The sequence below is a fragment of the Hydra viridissima genome, unplaced genomic scaffold (assembly GCF_058129835.1).
Source record: "Hydra viridissima isolate aposymbiotic clone 2 unplaced genomic scaffold, HvirCarnegie_v1 scaffold_7, whole genome shotgun sequence".
NCBI classification, from domain to species: domain Eukaryota; kingdom Metazoa; phylum Cnidaria; class Hydrozoa; order Anthoathecata; family Hydridae; genus Hydra; species Hydra viridissima.
In genome coordinates, this window is record NW_028324306.1 from 8,495,489 (window position 1) to 8,515,151 (window position 19,663).

A 19,663-nucleotide genomic window follows, 5' to 3' on the forward strand; every position below is an offset into this window, starting at 1 on the left:
GAGGATGTTAAAAACTTTTTTCGTTTTTTTTTCCTTAAAATAGTCATTAAAAATAAATGAACTCTTTCTAGATAACCACCGCATGAACCCATATTACTGTAAATTGTATAACGTATTTTAACGTAAATTGTATAACGACAAAACTTAATTTTTGATTAGCAACCAGCAACCTTCCAAATTTTTCATAATACTAGTTCCATTTGTTATTAGAGCGACGATTAATCAAAGCTATGCTTTAAAATTTTTCTAATTATTCCATTTAGCCTGTAATTGTCACTAAACCTAAACTTTAGAACTAAGAACTTAGTCCATGAACGTTAAAATTCATAATAACGATTTTGAAATTCTAATTGTCAAAAAATACAATACAAAAAACTCTCCTCCGAATTCTTTATTCTTTTTCTCTTCAATTTGATGAATTTAAGCTTGTCTTATTTTTTTTTGCTGTACTTAATAACACGATTACAAATTATGTTTACTGAAAAATCTCTGAATCCCATGTTAGTTGAGGCGGCTCATAAATCTTTTGTGGTACAAACAATGATATATATTAACTAGATATCTAACTCGCGCTTCCGCAGTGAATTAAATTTTTTGCCAGCCTGGTTTGTTTTGCCAGCCTGAAATGACGCAATGACGATAAATAAAAGCAAAACAAAAATGAATAATTATCACCTTAAATAAAACGGCTACCGGCATAAAAAACTTGCTTCACTTTTTCTTACGGAATTTTTGTGAAGTTAGACATCTAGTAAATATATCATTGGGTACAAACTATTTAAAGGGGGGTGAGTGTGGCAGGAAATAATTTTTCTTCGATTTCCGAAATTAAGAAGTATTCTGCTAGTGGTTTAAATTTTCTCGTATTATGGTACATCTTATGTGCTTGCTCCAGTAGAATTCATAGAAATTGTACTTCCGACTTTAATGCGTTGACATCGATTTTTTAAATCTTTTAACAAACAACCGAATTACTTTTTAATTGTAAAATCCGTATAACTTTTAACTTAAGATATAAAATTTATTAACCAATGAAAATTATATAAATATTTGCACAGTTTTACGTTTTCAAGTTGCAGTAAATGTCAAGTGAAAAGAAACTGCCTAATCAAGATGGTTTTGTTAACTGATTGCTAAAAAGCGTGATGCTAACTGATAAGCATGATGTTGAGCAGTATAATTTATTACGGAAATCAGCAACCCTAAAGTATCATAAGTAACCTGAGTTTGCTACGTTTTTTATTTCGAACGATCCCTATCATATTTTTCGTTTTAGAAATTTCATTCCAAACGATCGCGAACGGACACTTTGGACGTCAAAATTTTTTTCGAACAATTTCTGTTGGTGGTGGTATGGTAGGTAAAAACTTAACTCCCAAGACATCATCATTCTATGCACCGGATTGTGACTGACTTGAAGCCTGACTTGACGTTGCCGATTTTTGATCAAGTGGATCTTTAGAACGAAGCTTCCAGTTTGTAATTATAGGCCGTGTGTATAAAAATGAGCAATTGCTTTTACTCAGTAATTGGTCAGCTTTACGTGAATAAAAAACATAAGCAGTTTTCCTCATATTTTTATTCGCGTAAAGGTAAGCAATTTACTCAGTTATTGCTCAGTTTTACGTGAATAAAAACTAAAGAAAAGTTGTTGAATTTTTTATTCACGCAAAGCTGACCAATTACTGAGTAAAAGCAATTGCTCATTTTTATTCACCCGGCTATTTATCTTTATCGAAATTTTTCTAGATATACACTAGCATGTCTACGCTTTCTGGCATTAGTTTAGTTCTTTTAGCAGTCCCAATGTTGCAACCGCAACTAAAAACTCGTTCACTACTGGCCGAAGACGGCGGAATACAAAGCCACTTTCTAGCTAGTTTAGCTAGAATTGGCAATGTCTGTTGATTCTCACTTCAGAAGAAAAGAGGATTTCTAGCCTTTTCTTTCTTGTTCTTGAGCATTCTAGAGAACGTTTCCCACTCTGTCTCAATTTTGATTTTTTATCAGTAGGAAGATTGTCATCATCACATGTTTCTCGCAAGGTAATTCGGTCATCGTCATCCTAAACTATCTCCGATTGTGGTAGTAGGACATTTGCAAGCCATTTCGGGTGATTTAGATGCTCATATTTCAACTTTTGCTTAACTTCTTGGAACGTATTCACATGATCCAGTTTCAGAATTCCACCTAAAAATTAAAAAAAAACATTTACTGTTTATTATGATTTATTAACATTTGTTATGATTCAGAAAGGCTCGTTTAACTTACCTTTAAAGTAAGGATGAAGCATGTGAGAAGCAGCATAAGCAAAGGTCTTAACTACATATTTTTGAAATCTTTTGTTTAAGTTATCAATGAATTTTTGAAGAAAACTTTTGGCTGGACCGGCATCAAGAAGAGTCATTGCATCTTCAGTTTTGATTATTTTCAAGATGAGATGACAAGATACTGTCTGAATTGTAGGGACATCATCAGAAGAAAAGAACTCCGATGTGCTTTTCCAGGAGATAAATGTTGGCAGTACTTCATTCAAAGTGTCAAAGTCTTCCTCTATAGAATTTCATTAGTAAGCTCTGTCCTCACCTAATAAAAAAACAATTAATAACAAAATTGTTTGTTAACGTTTGCTAAAGTCCGTAAAAGTGCTAAATAATTTAACAGCTTTTTACGTTTATTAAAATTAAATTAAATGCATTATTTTTTTTAGTGTTTAATAAAACTTAATTAGCTTTTTAAAAAAACGTTAAAAATGTATTTTACCTGGAAATTCTCTAATTCTTTCAAGTTCATCACGAAGATTCAAAATGGGTTCAATCAGCATACAAGTGCTGTTCCATCGTGTAACAACAGATTGAATAATCTATCAATAAACAATAAGAGTTTCGTCATCAGGTTTGTCTTCACCCTCGCAGTGATTCTTCACCTCACGTTTGATTCTTGCTTCACATAAGGCTGATTTGTGTACTTTTTGGGCCAGCCTTTTGAATGAAACAACGGCCCTTTTCATTTCTGGAACTTTATCAATAGTGTGAGAGTGGCGTTTTTTAATAAAAATTAAATTATTTGTTTTAATGTTTGTTAAGTCTTATAATGAAGGTAAGGGATTAGGGATTGGGAGGTTTGGATTGTAGAGTTGAGTGGAAGGGTATATGAAGGTTGGGAACAAGGTTTGGGATTACTTGCTTAGGAAAGAGCGAGGTTCGGGGATAGTTTGGTTAGGAATGGGCAAGGTTTAATCGTTAAAGGGTTAAGATTGTGTTTGCCGTCCTCAGTATATTCTGTTAAACAATAAAACTTAATAAATGTTCTATTAGTGTGTAATGGTTAGCACTCTTTTACTCATTATGTTTACAAAATACAAGTAATATTCTCCTACGCTTCTTGCAGTGTTTAACCCTTTGAGGTCTTTAAAAAAAATTTTTTTTTGCCTATCAGGTCCAAATTTTTTTTTTACTTATTGACCTTAAATATAACAGAAAATATATGTTTGACCCATGGCTTTTCTTTATTTTTTACAAAAAATAGGTTTTTAGTGTAGCACTAAATTGTTTAATTTTTATTCTCCCAAAAACACTATGACCTAAGTGCAAGTACTAAACAAGAAAGAAAAAACAAATATATGTACAAGCTTGTTTTTATTCTTAAGTAAATTGCAATATTGACTTTGGATATCCTATTTTACATGAAACTCAGTCTCTGTATGGTAAAGTTCAAAACAATCAGTAGGGTGTAGTCCTGGTTTTCTAGTGCAGGTTTTACAATAGTACACGGTTTTTTTTCTACCACCTTGTGTTTTTCTGTCACTGCATACTAAACAGTCTTTGGCATTATTACTTGGAACTTGTGCAATAAAATGTGGCTTTTGGTTGAGGCGCTCATTATCATCTAGTGATGATCGCCTTCCTTTTCGTTCTTGAATGTTACGAACTGTTCCTACTAATTGCTCAATGAGGTTTTGTCTGTAGGTTAGGTGTCGAAGTTTGTTTTTACCATTGCTTTCACAAAACTTATTGAACAATATATAACTGTTTACAACTGCAACTTCCAACAACCAGAAAAATATTTTTCTCCACCATTTTAAAGACTTGCGTAGAAATGAATAGCTGGAACAATAGTGATCAGCTCAATCAACAGCTCCCATATGTTTCGAATAATTTACAATAACAGTTGGTTTATCAATGTCTACAATACCTTGTTTTGTTCTTTGTTTTGCAACTTCAGTTGTTGAATCATGGAAAGTACTCAGCATCAGAACTTGTCGCCTGTCCTGCCATGCCAAAACCATAACATTGGAAGAGTGTACATATGCAGAAACTTCGTGCTTCTTTAATTTGAGTTTTTTTATATCTTCAGGTAACTGTTTTCTATTTTTCATTATTGTTCCTGTAGTTTGTATGCTCATTTTGAGGAGTTCTTGTGCAAGAGGAAAACTAGTATATAATCTGTCAGTGAATAAGTGATAACCACTACCTTGGGCAACCTCTAAAAGCTCATCACACAAATGCAACACGATTCGACTTGTAAACTGCATCATAGGTCTTGCCAAACTTTCAGTAGTGCAATTACCATAATACGGTTCAAAGAAACTAATATAACCTGTTTCACTATCAGCTAAAACAAAAACACGAATGCCCCACTTTGTGGGTTTTTGTGGATTGTACATGCGAAATGCAACTCTACCTTTGAATCCAATAGTACTTTCATCAATTGCAATATTACGAGATGGGACAAAATTTCTAGAACAGGAACTTTTCATTTCTGATACAACACGATGCACTTTCCTTGCACGTTTATTCAGTTCATTAGATGAATTTGATGGTGGGGATACATGCAGCATCCAATGTATCTGAAGAAACCGAGTTCGAGAAAAAACTGCTGAAAAAAATGGCATGTAGTTTAGCCAATCACAAGAAAAATAATGTTTTATACTTGATTTTTCATTCAAAGCCATATTCAAAATAGTACCAAAATAAGCATGAATTTCTTCAAGTGTCACATCTTTCCATTTATGCCAAATAGAATGAGATTTCAATTTGTTATTTTTAATTTTTGACTTAGCATAACGATTAGTTTCAGTTACAATATCTGCAAGTAACTCATCAGTAAAAAATAACTTGAAAAAATCTAGTTCACGTCTTAAATTTATTGAATGCTGAGGGCCTACATTTGCTACTGTGAATGGCAATGCTTCAAATGCAGGAGTATCTTGCACTACTTTTATCCATCCTATGTTTAAAGCAGGTTCGTTATCATCAATTTCATTCAGTTCAATATCTTCCTCTGACTCTGATATCTCTGAGAATTCAGTCTCAGATTCACTAAAAGTGTATTCACTGTCGTTTTCAGTACTTGTTTCATCCAATGCCATCAATACTTCTTCAGTTGTAAAACGCTTCCTTGCCATTAGTAAGTAAATTTTTATAAAAATTTCTAAGAGTATAAGTAAGGCTAGACGTTCAAAAAATGTTACTGAAAAGCACAAAGTTAAAAACACACTATAATATTACCAATTGAACCTATTAAATTATCCAAGTTAGCTTAAAAAGATAATTTTTTCTGTATAAACATCAACATAGTAGATGTCCCGTGGCACGGGACATTAGACCGCAACGACATTTTCATAATGTCCCGTCACACGGGACATTGGACCGCAAAGGGTTAATTCTGTTTAAATCAATTACTCCTCTTTTTTATAACTTATTTTTATTAGAAATATCTCTTCTTTATTTGAAACTTCTGGTTATTCTCCTTTAATCAATATTAAAATCTTCTTTTGTTATCAAAAATATCTTCTTCTTTTTCTCTTTTTATTCACTCAAAAAACTCTAATTTACATCTTTTTAAAATTACGTCTCCTTCTCCTTTTAAAACTCTTCTTCAAACCGTCAGACTCTTTTTTTTTTTGAGCTTTTATAATTTTTGCATCTTTTCCAGTTGTGATACCTTTTCATTTATTTATATGGCAGGTTGATGAATCTTCGTGTTTAAGTCTTTTCCCAGTTGTTTTTAACTTTTTTTCTTTCTGTTTTATCATTTACTTACGTGATAGATTGATGAACCATCGTGCATAAGTCTTCTCCCGTTCGTTTTTAACTTTTCTTCTTGTCGCTTTATCGTTTACGAGTCGTCGCGTTTACGTCTTTTTAGTTGTTTTTTTAACTTTTCTTCTTTCCGCTTTATCGTTTATTTATATGGCAGGTTGAATAAGTCTCTGTGTGAACGTCTTTTCTCAGTTGTTGTTTTTAACTCAATTCTTTTTACTTTATCATTTATTTATATGAAGAGTGGACGAGTCATCTTGTGTGCGTCTTTTCCAATCGTTGTTTTTAATTTAATTCTGCCTCCTCACAATAGCACCATCGATTGCCAGCTGAAGGTCAAAACGCATCAATGGGATGTCAATCATTCCTGTGTTTTTCGAAGCATTCTTCATTTTCTCGTAAACCATTGCTACCATTGCTAGCGGGTTAATGCCTTGGACATCGTTAAACTAACATAAATATTTTCAAATGTTGTTAAACTTTTGAAAATATTCATGTTAGTTTAACGAAGTGAAAATATTATGTTAGTTTAGCGTTATTAAATATAATTTGACTTTTTTTCGTTAGTCAAATTAAATTTAATAACGCTAATGAAATATTTATGATTTAAAATACTTCCTCCGTTTCACAATAGTTTTCACATTTGATTCATAAATTTTGTTCATTAATACTTGTTCCATTTGATCAAACTTTTATAGCTATAGCTTCACTTGTGACCGATTTTCAAAAGTAATAGCTTGTTGAAAAAGGTTACTCGAGGCTTTCTAACAAGCTTGGGCACTTAAAAATAGGTGATCAAATAGTGAATAAAAAATTGTGAGTCAAAAATAAGTTCTTTATTAATTATATAGTAACATTTATTTCAGTTATTCAATATTTAAAAAACTTTTCGTATTCTCCACGGCTTCGACATTTCATTTTAAATTTTAGGGGAATCAACTTTCTCTTCGAAGTTTTTCTTTATTTTTGGCAGATTCACACTGTAATTCACGATTAGTATTGTGTTGTGAGTTCTACTAATTTTTTTTTCTTAAATTTTCACTTTTAGAAAATAATTAGAGCGCTACAAATTTAGCAAATCTTTAAAAAAAATTACTCAAATAGCATATATTTTCAATATTCGGACCAAAAGTATTCAAATCTGACAACTATTGTGGAACGGAGGTAGTAGTTTAATAAAATATGAAACTTAAGTTTCCATTTTTACAGAAGTTGCTTCTCCAATGTGAGACCCTTCAAAAGAAGAACAATCATTTACGAACTTCTTCAACTGAAACTTATCGGTTATGTAATGCAAAGTCAGAGGCATATAACCGTTATTATTTCTGCTTGTCCAGGTGTTAGTCGAAAAACAATACCCTGGACATTCTGGTTTTCCCTTGTCCAACATCTTACCCACTGCCTCTTTAACATTTTCAAAGAGCAACGGCAGCTTAAACCTTGAGAACAACCTTCTCATGTTTGAGTATCGTCTATAAAAAAAAAAAGTTTGTTATAGTTTAAGTATCATAAACGATCGTTTAAATCGTTTTTAAAACTAAATTAAAAATTTAAAAAATTTTCTGGAAAAAAGCAAAATATCAGCAACATTAAAAATTTTTTTTTGCCAGTAATTAGTAATATAAATGGTATTTAAAATTTTTTATAATCTATAAAAACCATTCTTTTCTCAAAAATAATATTTATATCTAATTTTCTCAAAAACATAACATTTATATGTAATTATTTCAAATATTTTACCTTAGGCACACAGTATGCCATAAAATCTTTGAATGCATCTGAGGTAGCTGCAGTGAATGGTATGTTATCACATGCAAGCCGTTTCATCACTTCAAAATCAAATCGAAGCTGGCCCGTGTTTGATGGCTTCCATTTTACATAATTTATGATTTTTTTGCTAGACAATTTTCGTTTTTTAATAGATCTTCCAAGAACACACGAGGTTTGGCCTCTTCCCCAAGCACCTTCAAATCCATCATCTTCATTATTAGTTTTTTCAAGCTGAAGGAGGCTTTTATTTTACTTTCTTTTTTTTGACAGTTGTTCTTCTTGGAAGGCAGCCCAGTCCTCAGGGTGCGCATTTATAAGATGACGATGAAGTTCAGTTGTTGAGCTTCCAGCAGTTTTTAGTTGATGATTGCGTTTGATTTATTAAGCAACATTAGAATCGTCTTCTAGCTTCATAGAAATGCTCCACAAGATCGGATTTCTAACTCGTGACTTGTTTAGTAGTCATCAGAAAAGTATTTCTAACTGAAATTTGTAAAATAAACATTTTTGACAGGAGCTTAGTTCATTAAAGTTAGCAGGAGTTAAATTCATTAAAGTTCCTTAAAAATTCTCCTTTGCTAAAACTCGAATTATAACAAACTTAAACAATTGTTGATCGTAAGATTCGAACGACCGTGATCACAGGCCAAAACTTAGCGGACGCATTTCAAACGATTTTATCGTAATTGCTCTTTTGCTATTCTCGTTAAATTTGTGGTCGCTTAAAGCAAACGCATACCCTTAATTACAAGTTAACACTCCAATTTAAGTCACAGAAAGTGTTATTTAACAGTTCCAACTTATGAGCAATAATTGCAAGTTTCCAAATGCATGTCTCAAAAGACACAAAATGTGAATTTTATCAGGTAAAACAGGGGAGAGGAGAGGCTTTTTCCTGGGGGCTGTATCCTCAGGGAGTTAATTCCGAGGTATATTTTTCAAAATCCAAGGTGATAAAGAAGAATCTTAACATACACTTTTATATTAATAAGTATAAATAGATTTTGGCAGAATTTAAAGATCGTATGATTGTTTTTAGAAGTTATCTTAAAATGCTTTTTTTTTATTTTAATTTACTTAAATGCCTTTTAGCTTACATAACCTAATTTTGTATACTTTTAAGAAACAAACAAGCTTCAAAATAAGGGTGACGAAAGGTTGAACAACTTAAAAAGTTGATAGATGATAAAAATGAAAGATCCCATGAAGATTATTACCTTAAGCTGTTTTTTAGAATGGTTTTTCATTTAAAAATAAAACAGACGCGATATCAAAACTTCTTAGTTTGGTGCAAATGGGATAATAACGCAGGACTGCAATATTGATTGATAAAATTTTATAAAAAATAAAACATCTTTTCATTCGTATTCAGAGAACGCTCGACATAAATATATTTTTACAACGTATTTCACTTACTCCACAAAAATAACCATCAGTTTATTTTATAATATACATATATATATATACAAAAATTAGATCATAACACGCGCTCAAATAATTTACTTCAACACGTTAATCTAATATTCCTCAATTCTTATAACGCGATGCATAAAATAAATAAAAATAAATAGCTAAGTTGATAGAAAGTTTTAAAGTTTTGTTACTGAGTTATGAATATTAAAAAATAGAAAAATAGATGAAAAATTTTTCAAAAAATATCCAGAAATATCATTATTATAAAGTTTCGACTAAAAACCTTTTACATGAATAAAACTTTATAAGAATAAATTCAACAGGAATAAAAACAGTAGTTTAATATTTACCCAAATCAGTAAAAAAAATATGAAAACCTTTTTTAAGGTAATCCATTACGCAGCTAAGATTTTACACGACCAGCTTTAAACTCATCGTCATCGCTAAATATAATTTCTTCTTCATCATCAAACTCAGATATTTCAGAATCCTCTAAAAGAATGTTATTTTTTGTCTGACGAACGTCCTGAAGATAGTTTTGATCTAAATGATCTCGTAGCGGTCTGAATCCTCCTTTTTGATTTTTAATTTTAGTATGGTAAATTCTAACCGCAATAAATACAAGTAACAAGAAAACGAAAAAACAAGAGCTTGTGAGCGCAACAAACACCACCGACGTGAGACGCATTTTTTTGGAATGAGACCCAGTCTTTTCGAGTGCCAAGTTTACTAATGTAGCGTGTTTGGGGTTGCTTATTTCCACATTTATAGCTTTTGTTTCATAGTCCTTAGCAGTTGCAATAATCTTATATGAACCGGGAACAAGAAGTCGCCAAAAGTCACCAAACTCTGAAGTGGAAGTGTTGTATTCTCTATCTTCAATTTTAATGTTTACTCCTGGAATTCCTTTATTTGATACACTATCATAAACAAAACCTTTTATGCCAGTGTGTGTCTAAATAAAAATGCATTTAAGTATTAAATTTTTTGATTTTATAAAAAAATTTTACCGTAACACAGATGAAGCAATTTTAAATGAAACAAATCAAAGACTGGAGGTATGGTGAATGAACTTAACAATTATTTGTAGATCAGCTCTAATCTTTGTACAAAAAAAAAAATATATATATATATATATATAAAGAATTGATAATAGAAAAAAATTGATTGCTTAAATTGATCATTAAATTTGATCTACAAATAAAACTTAGCAAATGAAAAAAATGAAAAATCTTTTAATACTGAGAGATTAACAAACGGCAGTAGCAAGACAATTATAATAATATAGTGGAGAAAATGAAAACAGCATTCCATGCAGCAATTTATTCCATTTCCTCATGGGAACTGATACAAATGTAACATGGTTATAGTTTGTTCAAACTACATGAAAAATTATTTTAAAGAAGGCAATTAGTTTCACTTACTACTTATTACGTTGTTTTTCACAAATATTTTTAGATGATAATAATTCATTCCTTAACATGCAAGCATTTTGATATTTTAAAGATGCAACATGCAATTTAATAAAGTAGTTCTTAGATTCTGCTGCCATTTTCATTCAGACTAATCAATTTATTACATCATAATTCATTTTTTACATTTATCAGATCTAATACCAAAAAAGATTTCTAACTATGGAAAATATTAGCTTTTTGTTTGTATTAAAATCATTAACCTTGCCTCTTTACAACACAAAAACACAATATAATCAAGTGAACAAAATTCATTAAAAAACACATCACTGATCAACCTGATACTTTATTCTGTGAATTCTAAATTGAAAACTTTCTAACAAAAAAACTATATAAAATTAATATTTGTAGCATACATACCATAGCAATAAGCTTAAGCAATGACTTCTTATGACTTTTCCACAGTCCCTCTAACTCAGCTTGTGATGGTGCTTTACAACACCCAGCATAAATTGCAAGTTCAAGACCTTTCCCATTTCTGTAACTATAATCTAGCATTGAGTGACTATGACCATTCCAATCTGCCATATTTATTACACCTTCATCAAACTGCTCATTGACATCAGGCCCAGGGCAAAATGGTTGTCCATGAATCATTGTAGGATGTTCTTGAGAATACCCTAAAAATGAGAATAAAGTTCTGAAAACTTTTGCTTTAAATGTTTCTAATGAAGTGACACTTGAAACTTGATTTTCAACTGAAGCACAAACCTTTGGCAAGAAATTTAAACACATCATCATCTTGTGTAGGATTGGAACTTGCATCTGAACTTTGTTTTGAATAAGGGTAGCTTACAACTAATGATCCCCCATGCAGAGAGGAAGATAAAACAAAAGGAATTCTATTTATCCAATCAACAATTGCTTTTGTTTCTGGCTGAACACTTGTTTTGTCAGCAACTAATATAGAAAAGTTAAAACAACAAAATTAAACTCTTTTAGTCTATGGCTTTAAGCAAAATGAATTACCTGGAAAATCAAAAGGAAAATGGAATTACTTAGAAAATCAAAAGTTATCTGGAGTTACCCGGAAAACTAAGAGGTACCTGGAATTACCTGGAAAATCAAGAGCTAGGTCTACATTATTGGCATTATTTTTGCCTTTTTCAGATGTGCAGCTATTTTCCAAGGCAATTTCAGCACCATCAGGGTTTGCAAGAGGAAGAATATGAATTCTAGTACGATTAAGCATTGATGTAATAGTATGATCAATACCATATCCATTAACTAAGTGCTCTATAAGCATTATAAGAAGTTCACTACCAACCAACTCATTTCCATGAAGCCCTAAAACCAATTAAAAATAATATATTGCACAGAGATAACAAATATAGGTATGCAATTAATAAATGTAAGTATCTGTTTGATTACAAAAATGTTTATGTACTGGCTCATAGAAATAGGTGTATATACTAATTAAACAAATAAAAAAGCTAAAATAAAGATTTTATGCAAGACTTTGTTAGTAGAAATAAAAAACCTGCCTGCAATATATTTCACTTCTGGTTCTCCTGATTCATGTACCCCAGGATTATCACTTACTTCCATCACCAATAACTTTCTTCCTTGCACTGATAATCCAATATCATAAAGTCTTGTAATATCAGGATACTGTTGAGCAATTAAATTTAGCCTATAGGAAACACCTTCATATTTCATAGGTCTTTTTTTTACTTTACTTTCTAAAACAAAATCTTTGCGAAGGGGTTTTCTTGCTTCCAGAGATATATTACTTGTTACAGGTTCTAATCCATCAGATCTAGCTGATACAGAATACTTCCCAGGATTAAGAAATTTGTGGTAAAATCCTAACTTTGACACTAGAGGAGACAACTTTAAGCCTTTGAACAAAATTTCAGCATTAACTAGAGCTTTGCCATCTTGACTAATTTTCCCATAAACCTGAGTTAGAGCTAGTTCAGTAAACTTAAACAGCTCATCTCTGTTCTCTTTCCAAATCCCTGCAACTTTTTCAGGTGCTGGATTACGACAACATGATACAAAAACATTAACTTGTGGACTTTTGAGTGTAACATAGGAAAAATGTGACATAGAATTCTGCATAATTTTTTTATTCAACTCTAAAAAAATTAACTAATCATATTACTAAATATATTTAAAAAAACTTTAAATTGCATCAATTACAGGAGGTTTATATTAATAACTAAATATGAGCATCTGAAATATTTTCTAACCACATGAAAAATGAAAATCAAACAATTACTTCACAATTATTCTATTAAATAGCATTTAAGTATGCAACTGACCTTTAGATAAAAAAAAAAATCTTTAAAAATTTAAATATTACAAAAAAACCTTTTTTAGATTGTTCAGTACTGTTACACTTTGCATTTAATTTGTTCTTGGATGTAAAACTTGAAACCAAACCTTGGAAGACAAGTTCATCAAATTGTTTTGATAATTTTTTGTTAGTAGAATCAGGTAAGTAGCTAAAATACAAAGTTATTCAAAAGTACTACACTATTTTATTTTAATTTAAATGGCAATCAACATAAAGCACAACATATAGATGTTTTAACCTCACAAACATATCTCCTCCTTCAATAATTGCAGAAAACAAAAAATTGTTTTCTTTAAACCATGCTTTAAGACTTTTTACTTGCCAAACATCAGTAACATCCTAACAAATAAAATCAACAAATAAAATACTTTTATTGAAAACTCTCAAAAACTAGATGCAACAACAGATATAACAACAAAAGCTATTTTGTCTCCTAATCAATTTTAGTTATTTGCAACAAAATTTTAGAATAATAGTTATTTAAGATCAACTTTTATATTTATTTATGATGATGGAACTTACATACGTTGGAACAATGTTAAACCTTATAAAATGGATTTTTTTTGTTTAACTTAACATACTGAGATTAAAACTTAATATTTAAAAAATAGAATTAATGGCATTTTCTTTAACATTTAAATAAGTTTTAATGTAATACAAAATAAAATATGAATATTAAAAGAACTTACTAAGTCTGAAGAAATAGTTTAAAGAGAGCATAAAAATATATCTACATGCAGATACTGTAATATGCCAATTTAAAACCAAAAAAATAAAAAATTTAAAACATATTAAATAAAAAAAGACTACATACATCAAGATTTTCAGAAAACTTATTGAATATTTCATCGGGATAATCAGGGAATTTTGAGCCATCACAATCTCCAGAAACAGCTTTATCCATTTCATCTACCATTATCATGAAAACAATATGTAAACAAACATTATTCAACAAATATGTCACTTTTTCATTCTTTTCCCTATACTGTTTCGCCATTGTATGCAAATGCATTAAAAGAAGCTCTCGCCCTATGCCATCATAAGCATGCATACCAGCAATCAATGCAATATTTGCTTTTTCTGGATTAGTGTCTTTTGGATTACTTGTAACTTGCATTGACCAAATACTTCTCAAAGAAGTAGGAGACATTCCAATCTTTCTTAATTTCAAAATTTCGGGAAACATTTTCTCATGATCCATTAAATATTTCACCATGCTATCATAAGTATGATACTGAAAACTATTTAATGCTTTAGTTCCGATGGTAGAGCGGGTAGCATTTGAAACTAAAAATCAAGGTTTTTAAAAAAATTCTGTTTGTATACATAAAATTACTACAAATATGGGTTCAAAGGGATTCACATAAAAGGTGAATTAAAAGGTAATTCACCTTTTATGTGAATCCCTTTGAAAAGCCGAATTGAAATATTTTCTTTGTTACATGTTGTGCTTTTGATTTTTATTTTAAGTTAATTTAATATTTAATAACTATTAAAAATTTTTAAAGAACTTTTATTATTTAATACAACAATTCTTATTTTACTATTTTACAAGTTTAATATTACCTTCATTAATATATATCAAAGATCCTGCCAAATTATTTGCCATTGAGTTAAAATTTATGTATTCAGGTAACTTATTGATTAATGTGGACACTGTTTTATTGCTTATTTTAGGTGGTTTTATCTCAATTGTTTTTATTACTTTATTTACTTTGTTTAGTGAAGTTAAAGTAAAATTTAGCTCTACTGCTAACCCACTATAAATGGTAACTGGCTTTGCAACAATATGAAAACCTTTAGCTGTGACTGTAATTATATAGTTTCCTGGCATTAGTAATCTAAAATAATCGCCATCTTTTAATGAATAAACATCATGCCTTATTCCAGAAACAGATACTGAAGCATTAGCGATTGGGAAACCAGCTGTTGTTTTCACAAAACCTTTAACACCTTTAAACATCTCCATAGCTATTCGCAAAAGTGGGACTTTATGTCCATCCCAGTATGGCTTTAATCTATCACGAGGTGGAAATTTGTAGCAACCCATTTCAATTGTAATCTCAAAGTCATTAGAATGTAAATAGTTATAATCTTGCATTCCTCCTTTTACACTATACCATTCAGCTCCATTTGTAATACCATTTTCAAAAGTTTCTTGGGGTTCTTCAGGACAACCATTTCCAAAGTGCATCATTGGGTGTGCATTTGCATATGTTGTAGCCAAATATCTAAATAAGGGATCATCAGGAGATGCTGTGTACTTGTCTTCACCTGTTGGAGAGTCATCAAATGGGTAATTAGCTACTAAAGCACCACCATGAAGATTTACTGACAGCACAAATGAACTATTACTAATCCACCTCATCATTGCCTGTGTCTCTGGCTGAAATGAGTATGATGAGTTGGGTTTATCAAATTGGTCAGGAAAATCTCTGTTTAAGTCCACATCATTGGCATTATTTCTTCCACGTAACTCTTGGCGGTCTCCTTCATGTGAATTTTCATACCCATCAGGATTCATGGAAGGCATAAAATGAATACGCGAGTTATTAACAATGCTTTGAATCTCTAGTGATGTTTTGTAGTTCTCACAAAGAAACTGCAGTAGCAAAAGTATTTCCATGCATATTTGCAACATATTTAAATTCAGGTTCTCCAGGGGTATGGAAACCAGGATTATTAGATAACTCCATTACCCATAGTTCCCTCCCTTGGACACTTTTTCCAATACTATAGAGAGCAACAATTGAGTTATACTTTTTTTTTAAGTTAAGTAAAAATTGGGTCAATTTTAAGTAATTATGATGGTTTATATGCAATAAATCACGAGAATTGGAAAAGATAGCTTTAATACTATCAGTTGATAAAGGAATTCGGCTCTCTTTTTTTTTATCAGAAACAAAAAGGGGTAGAGAAGATTTTGAATTAATACCTAGAACATTAGGTTCATTTAAGTAGCTTGTACTCATCTTTAAATTTTGCTGCATTGTGTTAGGCTCTGTTTCCATTAGGAAACTTGTTGTAATCGGATTAGAAAGATCTGATTCTATTGTTTCTCTGATTGGCCGATGTGTTGTAATTTTTTCTACTTTCTTTAAAACAAAATTAACCACAGTGGGCTGACTATCTAATACATGTATGTTTTCTTTTGTAATGTTATGAAATCCTTTTGCTGCTACTGTTACTGAGTAAATGCCTGGAACTAGTAACCGCCAATAATTTCCATTACTTATTGATTTTACATTATGACTAATATTTTCCACAGATATAAGAGCCTTCACTACAGGCTTACCATACTCATCCAATATAATACCTTTAATACCTCTGTGAACTTGTTCAATATACTTTAGTAATGACTCTTTGTTATATAGCCATTCTTTTTCAAGCTCCTTTCCTGATTGACCAGCAAAGGGATATTTACAGCAAGAAAGTTCTAATGTTATTTCAAAGCAATTACTAATAAGATAATTAAAATCTTGCATTCCACCAGCAACATTATACCATTCTGCACCATTTGTTATACCATCTTTAAATGTTTCTGTAGGATCTGAAGGACAATTAGGTTTACCTGTTTTCATAACAGGATGATTTTGGGCATATGTTAAGGCAAGATGTCTAAAAAACTCATCATCTGGAGATTTACTATAAATTTTATTTTGCATTGCAATATTACTGTCAAAAGGAAAACTAGCAACAACACTTCCATCATGTAAGTTTGCTGATAGAACAAAGGGCATTTTGTAAATCCATTGCATAATAGCTTTGGTCTCTGGTTCAGCTTGATCTTTTATATTATAACTGTTCCAATTAATAAATTGATCAGGAAAATTACGATTTAAATCTTTATCATGAGCATTATTTCTTCCTCCAGCAAATGCAACATCAGAGTTGTAATTATCACAATCTCCTTCTTGTGCATATTCAAATCCATCTGGATTTAAAGATGGTAAAATAAAGATATTTGTAGTATTAACTATTTTTGTAACTCTTTCATCTGTTCCATAGCTTTCACATAAATATTGTATTAAATATATTAATACTTGTCGACTAATAGCTTCATTACCATGCATGTTCCCCACATATTTAAACATGGGTTCTCCAAGTTCCACAATATCTGGGTGGTCAGTGATTTGCATATACCAAATCTCTCGGCCTTCAACCGATTTTCCAATTGATTTTAGTCTAGTTATTAACGGAAATTTTTTATTATAATACTCTAATAGTTTTGTCAGCTCGGAATACTTCTGATAATGTTTTACATCATCATTGAATGAGAAATTTATTTCCTCGTTTGAATTATTTAACACACTGTCTGCTGTAACAAACACGTTTTTACAAGAAAGATACAATGAAGCTATAATACAAAACCAGCGAACAATAAAACAGTTTAAAATGTTCATGATTAATACAGCAATGTGAGCTCTATTTAGCTGCAGTAGTAAAAGGCCTAATTATAACAATTAAATAAAATAATTACAGACGCCATCTTGGAAAATCAGCAACACGCATTCACTAATTTAGTTTTGATCGAGAGAGATACTTGAGCATGACGTAAACAAATATCCAGTGAACAAACACGGCAAAGGAACGCATTTTAAAAAATATCAAAATCACAATATTTGGTGAATGATTTAGTTGAATTCTGCTCAGCGATAAAGGAAAATCAGCAAAAAATAAACTTTATTTTAAATTTTTTTCTTGTATATACAAAATTTAGTTTTTTAGCCGTAAAAAAAGCAGGTTTTTTAAATTTGTGTAGATGGTACCGGAAACAAATTCTTAAGTACGACTTTCAATTTACTTGATTTAGTTGAGAGATAATCGGTCGTTAAATGAGGACAATTTTAACTTCTCAACTGAAAACTTAGTTGTGTTTAAATACTAAAATCAGTTTTTAAATACAAAACCAATTGAGAGATAAATTTTGCTTTCTCAAATAAAATAAATTTGATATTAAGTAAAGCTTGTCAGTTTAAGTCGTACGACTCCCCTTTTAGATTGAAGAGGAGAGAAAGAGAAAAGAGCCCTATAAAAAACAGCATTAATGTAGATCCATGAAAAGGTCATAGCAAATACCTTTAATACTAACAAAAAAGAGAAATGTGATTGGAGACATTCCGCTACCTACTCTGGCTACAGCATTTTTCCTAGGTATATGGATAATTGTTCTGGGACATACTCAAATTTAGCTACTGGTTTACAACTCCTGCCAATTTCCACTATAAAATATTCCCTGATGGCATATCTTAAACTTCTGAATTATTCTTGGAATTAGGTAAGTTATCTAAAGTTTCAGATACCGAAATTTTATGGAAAACTGTAGCTTGTGTGAGCTTCACTTACTTATAAGGTGTTTAGAGTTCATCGCTAAATTCATAACTGATGTTTGGAAACGTTTTCATCAATTGCTTGTAACTGTCAAAGAAGCGGTTACATAAAATGGTGATGCTTACAAATTTAATCTGAAAATTACCGACATGACACTGACACAAAGAAACATTATACTATTAAGGCGCTGTAATGAACACTTACAGCTCATAAACCTGATTGCTTGTCAATGTAAAGTACAAATTCATTAACTTTGGAAATGAAGAAATATATTTCAGGTATTCAAAGTTCATCACAATTTTATAATAATTAGGAGTTTATCAATTTATCACCCCTTTGCTGTTCTGCTAGCAGAGAAAATTTTGGTACAACATGAAATCAACTATTCATGGAACCCAGCTTTCAGCTTTTCAAAGTCACAATTTTTCGTTCTCAAAACTTCTGTTTTTATTTTCAAATTATTACAACAATTCTGCAGGTAATTTTTATTTTCAAATTATCATAATAATAACTGATAACAATTCTGCGGGTAACTTAAAACAAAAAATATAATCTGGTACAAACTATATTTTTCTATACGCATATGGTTCTTAGTATTAAAATTCTTCAGTTTACTAAAATAAGTATCATGCAAATCAGCTTTTTTTTGTAATAAAATGAATTTTCAGAACTTAACCAAAACTCTTTATACGATTAAGAAATGTTTTTGAAGAAAAAACTTTATATTCATACATATTATTTTTGAAAAATAAGTTTAATAGTTTTAATTAAAGAGCAATTCTGCGAAAGGTCTAAAAGGGTTGAAACAATTAATAAAAGTTGAAACAATTAATAAAGGTTGAAACAATTTAATAAGAGTTAAAACAATAAAAGGTATCGGAAGACATTACAATTTTTTCTCTGAAATATCATAACTTTGTCTAAATATAAAAATTAATTTTAAATTTAATTTATTTCAAATGACTGGCAGTGAAAATTGTAGTTTACTCGCTATTTGTTGCTAGCAAAAAAAACAAAACCCTAAGGTAGGTACAATTATTGTATTGGAAACCAGTCCTTATTTTACCTCAGCAAGAGAGAAAATAGTCGCCGGAGCGGAATTTATCGCCATCTTTCCCTATATATATATATATATATATATATATATATATATATATATATATATATATATATATATATATATATATATATATATATATATATATATATATATATATATATATATATATATATATATATATATATATATATATATATATATATATATATATATATATATATATATATATATATATATATATATATATATATATATATATATATATATATAT

The 19,663-nt window shown here is 30.3% G+C and overlaps 1 long non-coding RNA gene and 1 pseudogene across 2 annotated transcripts; both read right to left on the reverse strand.

Moving 5' to 3' along the window:
- Positions 1 to 1,000: 1,000 nt before the first annotated feature.
- Positions 1,001 to 3,021, reverse strand: LOC145187931 (uncharacterized). Its single transcript, XR_016454350.1, has 3 exons — positions 2,764 to 3,021; positions 2,272 to 2,586; positions 1,001 to 2,190 (listed from the first exon to the last, which is right to left on the reverse strand). It is a non-coding gene; the product is annotated as an uncharacterized LOC145187931 (long non-coding RNA).
- A 6,414-nt stretch (positions 3,022 to 9,435) lies between these two features.
- Positions 9,436 to 17,534, reverse strand: LOC145184635 (carboxypeptidase D-like; annotated as a pseudogene). Its single transcript, XR_016454339.1, has 9 exons — positions 14,568 to 17,534; positions 13,816 to 14,288; positions 13,240 to 13,340; positions 13,016 to 13,149; positions 12,184 to 12,780; positions 11,756 to 11,986; positions 11,411 to 11,599; positions 11,060 to 11,319; positions 9,436 to 10,182 (listed from the first exon to the last, which is right to left on the reverse strand). The product of XR_016454339.1 is annotated as a carboxypeptidase D-like (transcript).
- Positions 17,535 to 19,663: the final 2,129 nt, after the last annotated feature.